Genomic DNA, 7,982 nt, shown 5'->3' with positions numbered 1-7,982 from the left:
AGAATACCCTTATTCTTAGGAAATAAATACTGAAATAATTAAAGGCAGAGCTGCACGATATCCGGAACTTTTCTCATATTGTTCAGAGAGAAGGAATGATGGCAGAAAGGGGATGAAAAGCTCATGGGTTAACTCATGACCTAACCACTTGCCAGTCTTTTATTGGCATTAAGAAATTTATTTTATCATCTGAAATTAAAAAGTAATTGCTGAGGGATGTATTAGAGGAAAATTTTATAAGTCCTTAACTTTATTCCAATAATTTCACTTCTGGGTATTTATTCTAAAGAAATAACCATGGAGAGGTACAATGGCTTTGTCACTGGATATTCATCAAAATTTGTATATGATTTTGGAAAATTGGAAAAAAATTACACATCTAATGATATAGCTTTGTTTTAAGATTATTCCCAGTCATTAAAATGCTATTGAATATTAATGACATGTAAAAGTGCCATTAAGTGGTAAAAACAAGATGCAAAATGGTACACCCAGAATGACTCCATTTCTGCATGTAGATGTACATACAAACATACCCACAATCCCATACACATAAAAGATTGCAAAACTAGGGTCCTGGGATCGAGGCCCACCCCCCCCGGCCGCATCAGACTCCCTGCTCAGCAGGGAGGGGGGGTCCTGCTTCTCCCTCTGCCCCTCCCCCCATGCTCTCTCTAATATAAATAAATGAAATCTTTTTTAAAAAAAAATGCAATATGGTTTATTATGATCTGCGAAAAAGGCACACTCTTATTATATGTTAAATTTGTATTTTCTCAATATCAAGGACTTTCAAAGTCCTTGTGAAAGTCCAAATTCACTTATTTCTCTTGTGATTTGATTTCCAAGATTAGTACCTTTCATGTTCTGTAAGCCCTACATTTCAGATAGTATAGGCCTGGAATCAGAAAATATTTCTGTGATCTTTAAAATTTTTTTCTTTGTCTTTCAACTCTGGATGTATTTGTAGTTTTATCTGCATATTGCTATAAAAACTATCCATATTTTGTGTATGTGCCCATGTGTGTGTGTGCGTGCGCCTAAAAAGGTGGACACTGTGTCTGTTATAGTCTTGGTTTGGGGCTGTTTTATAATCTAGATAGGTCCTAAGAAGAAATCACTACTTACATTACTCTATTAGTAACACATGTTGAAACCTTCTACTAAGTACCACAGAATGAGAAGTGGCCAGAAAACAAATATATATTAAATATATAAGCTACTAGAGATTGGGTCCCAATCTATGGAATAGTACAATGGAGGCTATGGTCTGTCAGAGACTCTGAAGCACAGATTAAGAAAGCAGAAACAGTGTCGTAAGGTGGCATTTTATTTCAACTACAAGCCCTCCTTAGGTTTCCCAGTCTTGTTACATCAAGGAGAGCAAATTGGTACCTCTGAGAAGTCAACTATGATTTGTAGCCATTCATCTAAAACCTCCTACTCATGATTCTTCAATTATGTGACACTACCAACAGATCAGGAGCTATCATGTGTATTGGAGGAGGAATAAATTCTCAATATATCTCCTGTGTGTGTTCTTCAGCTCAACCTTCTGCTCCATAGCCCAACCCATGTTTTATAAAGAGGCCCTACCCAGTGATAAGGGGCTTATTTATATTCCCACAACCAGATTCTCCCACTGTAATCTCGACTTCATCTTATGTAAGCACATGACTCACATGCATTGGTCCCTTTCCTGGAATTTGGGATGAGAGCCAACTCTCAGTTATCTGTGGTATGAGTGCCAGAGATGACTGGAAGAAAGGAAATCCATCAGTGATTCCCAACTTTCATTTTAACCAGTAATTTTAACTTCCTCTATGATCTCAATTTTCTTTTACTATTGATTTTAATGAACACAGAAAAGGCCACAGAAAAAAGCATAAGGTCTAGTAAATCAAAAAAACCATATGATCATTGAACAGTTGAGCACTTATCATTTCCATTCTTTTTCACAGCCAAGATTCTAGATAAGTTTTTTCTACCAGCAGCCACCACCATCTCCTTTAATCTAGTGCAATCTGACCTCCATCTTCATCATCCACTGAAAACACTCTTTCAACCCTCTCGACATTCAGAAGTCAAAACCAGTGGCATTTTCCCTCCTCCTCAGGTTTTTTCTAGGTTCCTTTTGTACTAGACAGTGTTGACTATTGCTGTAAATTTTGGCTTTTTTGTCTCCTGACTTTCATGTCATTGTGTTCTCTTAGTTGCCATCAGCAAGTCCTGTTAATGTTAAGTTCTAAAAACAGCCCAAATTCAAACACTTCTCATCACCGCTGCTACTACCATCTTTGTCCTAGCCATGTTGTAACTTAAGTGGGTAATTAGAATTACCCTCTACCTTATCTTCCAGGTTGGTCTTGCCTCTCTTTAGTCTATCTTCCACAGAGCTGATCAACTGGTCTTTTAGAAATACAAATAATATCACCACCCCACCCCTTACCCTCCAATGGCTTATTGCATCGTTAACAGAACACAAAGCCTAGCCCCTCTAAATTTTCTATCCTTGCCTACCTCTCTGACTTCTCTTGCCACTGTCCATGGAGCATGCTCCAGCCACACTGATCTTACTGTCTTTTGAACATTAAAGTCCTTGTACTTCCTGTCCAGGTCAAAAATACTTTGGCTCCACACGTTCATATGGCTGAGTTCATTCACCTCATCTCTCCACGTCTCTGCTCATACATGACCACAGAGATGCCTCCCTGACCACCCTAGTTACAGCAGCCCTGAGACCAGAGTGTATTGTGTATTACTACCTTATGTTGAAATTACCCATGAGACCTTGTACAAGTTACTCTGTGCCTCAGTTTCATTTGAGAAGTGAGTCTTACAAAACTAGTTACATACCTCATAGGGTTGTTATCAGGATTTAATGTTATTACATTTTAGAGGCTTAACAGCAAAGAGTAAGCCCTATATGTGTTTACTACTATTATTGTTATTAATATTTATTTATTTTCTGGCTTTTCCCATTAGAAATACAAATTCCAGGCAATATCTGTCTGTTCTTCACTTATTCTCATGATTTAGAGTAGTAAACACAGACTAAGCCTTCAGGAAGTTAACTGTTGAATAAATGAATGAATGAAAATATTTAACCATTTCTTTTGCCTTCACTGGCTCCTTTTCTTTTACCAGTTTCTTGGGTGAAGACATTTCCTTGGAGTCGATCATTGGTTTCCTTGGCATTTTTCCTCTACCCTCACTCCTTTGAAGTGTTTAACTTGAAATGTTTCTCAGGCTTCAGCCATAGTTTCTGTGATGGGAGTTCCCACAATCACATCTTTAGCTCAGACCATATGGCCAAGCTCCACACTGGGGAAGCAGCTCTAAGTGGATGAAAATTTGGCCTGATGGGGCACCTGGGTGGCTCAGTTGTTAAGCGTCTGCCTTCGGCTCAGGTCATGATCCCAGGGTCCTGGGATCGAGTCCCGCATCAGGCTCCTTGCTCAGCGGGAAACATGCTTCTCCCTCTGCCACTCCCCCCGCTTGTGTTCCCTCTCTCGCTGTGTCTCTCTCTGTCAAATAAATAAATAAAATCTTTAAAAAAAAAAAAAAGGAAAGAAAATTTGGCCTGAGACTCGGAAGACAGAGGGTTCTTCCTGTGACTTTACTTGCTTTGTGACTCAGAGCAAACCACCACCTTTCTGGAGATTATATTCTCTTGTAGGTAATAATTATCAATCTCTACCTTCCATCTTAGATAGTGCATTGAAAGAAAGAGTTAATAAAAGTGAAAGTGTTCTGTAAACTGCAAAACAGTACATGTAATTTTGAGGTGCTGCCAAGTACCTCCAATATGCTATTTATCCATCTATACCCTGCTGCTATCTTATTCAACATATTTCAAGTAGATTAATTTCCTTTTTCCTAAACTGAATTCTGACTTTGTTTTCTCCCATTTGTCATGTGCATCACTAAGCACTTTTCATTCTCCTTCTGTGATGTGTCTAAAAGTTGCCTCCTGCTCTCTCTTCTTCCAGACATAATCTCACTCTAAGCTTTCTTCAGTGGACATCTAGGTAGGTCACTCCAACACTCCATTAGTTGGTCTCTCCACTCCCAGCCTTTCTCTCAATCAGTCTTCTCAAATAATCTCATTTCAATCTTCCCAAAATTGTATTAGACTTCTATTACTGCTGTCACAAATGACCACAAATTTAGCAGCTTGAAACAATAGAATTTATTGTCTTATAGTCCCGTAGATCAGAAGTCTCACCCAGCCTCACCCAGCTAACATCAAGTTGTTGGCACCAGGTAAATAGCAAGGTGTTGGCAGTACTACATTCTTTTCTGGAGGCTCTGGGGGAACATCCATATCCTTGCCTTTTCAAATTTCTGTAGGTCACCTGCATTTCTTGGCTTGTGGCCCCCTTGCTTTGTTTTCAAAGCCAACAACTATGGGTCAAGTCCTTCTTAGATCACAGCTCTCTAACCACAGATGGGAAGAGTTCCCTATTTTTAGGATTCAGGTGATTAGATTGGGCCCACTGGGCTAATCTAGTATCATCTCCCTCATCTCAAAGTCTTTGACCTTCATCACATTGCACTGTTCCTTTGGCCATGTAAGATAATATATTCACAGGTTCTGGGGATGAGGACATGGACATTTTCAGGGGATAAGGGGTATTATTCTGCTTACCACACCAATTTAATGGTGTCTCTCCCCTGACCAAGAGCTTAAATGATTCCCTATTACCCATTAATATAAAGTTTATCTTCTCAGTGTGGCTTTGAAGATCCTTCAGATTAAATTCTTAGCTATTCCAAAATAGAGATCCTGTACTACTATCAGGATAGTCTCCCTGACATACTTTAGATATGCTATGATTTTCCTAGTGTTTTTGCTAATTATTTTTCCATTTGACATGTCTTACAATCCTTCCTTTGCTATCAAAGTCCTGTCAATTTTCCAAATCCACCCCCTCAAGAAAAGCTTCCCAATTGATGCCACCTTTCTCTAAATTGTTTGACATGATGCTGTTTGTGTTTCCTCAGAATTTACTTTAATTCTATCAAACCACCCATATCCTTCCTACAAATTTTTTCTTGGTTAGGCCCAAATCATTTTCTGTTTCATAAAAGTCAAAGAACCCTAACTGCTAAAGCCTTGCATTGTTCTTTAAACATATTCATAACTTCAAGTTCTTTTTTAACTACAGTATATTTCATGCTTTATTTTTTCAAATACTCCACAAGTCCTTGTATATTACTAGATACAAAAATGCTTTTCAATAAATATTGGTTGAGTAATTCATAAAGTACTGATTTTTTTTTTTTTTCAGAATGTGAATTACTCCTGATAGCAAGCTGAGGGCAAGGAACATGACATGTATTTCCTTGGTATCAATCCTGCCATCCCCAGAAGGAGAAAGAAAAGCATTGCTCCCTCCTGATAGATGGATTGGAAGGGCACCCCTCCACTAACTGTATTTTGTTGTTGTTGTTTATTTTCTGTATCCCCAATGTTTTCTATAATGTGGTCACACGGCCTCCATCTGTTTAGCATATAACGGTCCATTTGCAGCACCTGCTTTAAATGAGCCTAAGCTGTGCTTATTTTCTTTTTTTATGACTTTTTTTTATTATGTTATATTAATCACCATACATTACATCGTTAGTTTTTGATGTAGTGTTCCATGATTCATTGTTTGCGTATAACACCCAGTGCTCCATGCAGTACATGCCCTCTTTAATACCCATCACCAGGCTAACCCAGCCCCCACCCCCCTCCCCCCCAGAACCTTCAGTTTGTTTCTCAGAGTCCATAGTCTCTCATGGTTTGTCTCCCCCTCCGATTTCCCCCTCTTCATTCTTCCTTTCCTGCTATCTTCTTCTTCTTTTTTTTTTTTAACATATAATGTATTATTTGTTTCAGAGGTACAGGTCTGTGATTCAATTGTCTTGCACAATTCACAGCACTCACCATAGCACACACCCTCCCCAATGTCTATCACCCAGCCACCCCATCCCTCCCACCCTCCACCACTCCAGCAACCCTCAGTTTGTTTCCTGAGATTAAGAATTTTCTTAATAGGTACTTTGCACTTCAGGCTCATAGGAAATATTTGGAAGACTTTTCCCAAATATATCTCTGAAATTCAGAGAAATTGAATGGGCTATCTGTGTTTGGTTTCCTATGACGAGTAGTTAGCACTAGCTGGTGACCAGACGGGATATTGGAAAGAGACCCATGTTTTATGTCTCCTTCTTAATAAATCCATGTTAGAACCTAATGAACAGCACTTATGTTTTATAATGTCTTGTGACCATTTGGGGAGAAATATGTTCTAGAATTGATCAAAGTCAAATTAAGGGCCTATAATTTTCTTCTTTAGAAAATTGTGATATTCTAACTTTCGTTTCCTGGAATTTTCTTCTTTCTGCATAATCTCTTCAAAATGAATAATTTTGACATTGTTGTAAAAAGTTGAGAGTAATCCTCTCTGAAATCTCTTGAAAGTGAGTCATTTGGCACCTCCAGAGAATCATACCACGTTTTCAACCTAAGGTACAGGAAGGATGAAATTAAATTGAACTAAGATAGCAACATTTTAGAAGGAACAATGTTTTAGGGGAATATCAATTACTGAACATGTTACTTTTGAATGTCTAGTGGATATCCAGTGGAAATGTTACAGAGGTAGTGGGATAAAGAAGTCTAGGACTACAGTAGCCAAATAATGGAAAGAGCCCAGATGTCCATCAACAGATGACTGGATAAAGAAGTGGTATACACACACACACACACACACACACAATGGAATATTACTCAGCCATCAAAAAATGAAATCTTGCCCTTTGCAATGACATGGATGGAACCAAAGGGTATTAAGCTAAGCAAAATAAGTCAGTCAGAGAAAGACAAATACCATATGATTCCCCTCATATGTGGAATTTAAGAAACAAAACAGATGAACATAGAGGGAGAGAAGGAAAAATAAAATAAGATAAAAATACAGAGGGAGGCAAACCATAAGAGACTCTTGACTATAGAGAAAAAACTGAGGGTTGTTGGACGGGAGGTGGGTGGGGGATGGGGTAACTGGGTGATGGGCATTAAGGGAGGCACTTGAAGTAATGACCACTGGGTGTTCTATGCAACTGATGAATCACTGAATTCTACCCCTGAAACTAATAATACACTATATGTCAACTAAATTGGATTTTAAAATTTAAAAAAAAGGAGTCTAGGACTCAGAGGAAATATTTAGGCTGGGAGGAATCAGTATATAGATGATAATTAAAGGCACAGGACTTTGTGAAATAAAATAGGGAGTGGCTATATACAGAAAAAAATTCCCAAGATGGGGATCTGGGGGCACGCCAGTGATGGGGGACAGGAGTTACTCAGAAAGATCCTGCATGAGACTGAGCAGCAGGTGAAAAACCAGGTGAGGGTCATGTCCTAGAAGCCAAGTGAAAACAGAGAGCCCTTTTCCTTAACCCTCTGGGTTCTCAGACTTTGAACAGAGTCAATCTGAGGGTTCTGTGAGATCCCAAGATTTCATTTTACAAGAACTTGTGTTTCTCCTCAGAAAATTCTAAACTGCATCTGAGACTTAACTCGCAGGAAGTCTCTGCAGCCTGACATGGCCAGAACTGGGGAATCAGTAGACCTTACTTCTCATGCCAGCTCCATGTTTTACTACCATTGGGACTCTGGACAAATGGCTTTCCCTCCCTATCAAATGGTCATAGTTATGCCTCCTTGCCCTCTGCATAAGCTGATGAAACGATCCAAGGAGTGGACAGAGCACTCTGCACATTGTTGAAGTATGTACCAAGGACGCCATCACTGTGACTGAGGTTCAGAGAGACCAATATTTCTTGCTGGGAAGCCCCAGGGAAGCCAAGCCTCTTGGTCAGCTGATGCTGAGGGAATCATGAGACACACTCTGGCTGATGTGTCCTCTCATAAATTACTGCTCAGTAGATATCAATTCTTTCTAGAAATACTCTTTTTGAATACT

The sequence above is a fragment of the Halichoerus grypus genome, chromosome 3 (assembly GCF_964656455.1).
Source record: "Halichoerus grypus chromosome 3, mHalGry1.hap1.1, whole genome shotgun sequence".
Lineage (NCBI taxonomy): Eukaryota > Metazoa > Chordata > Mammalia > Carnivora > Phocidae > Halichoerus > Halichoerus grypus.
The sequence above is the reverse complement of the archived record's forward strand: the minus strand, read 5'-3'. Positions refer to the sequence as shown.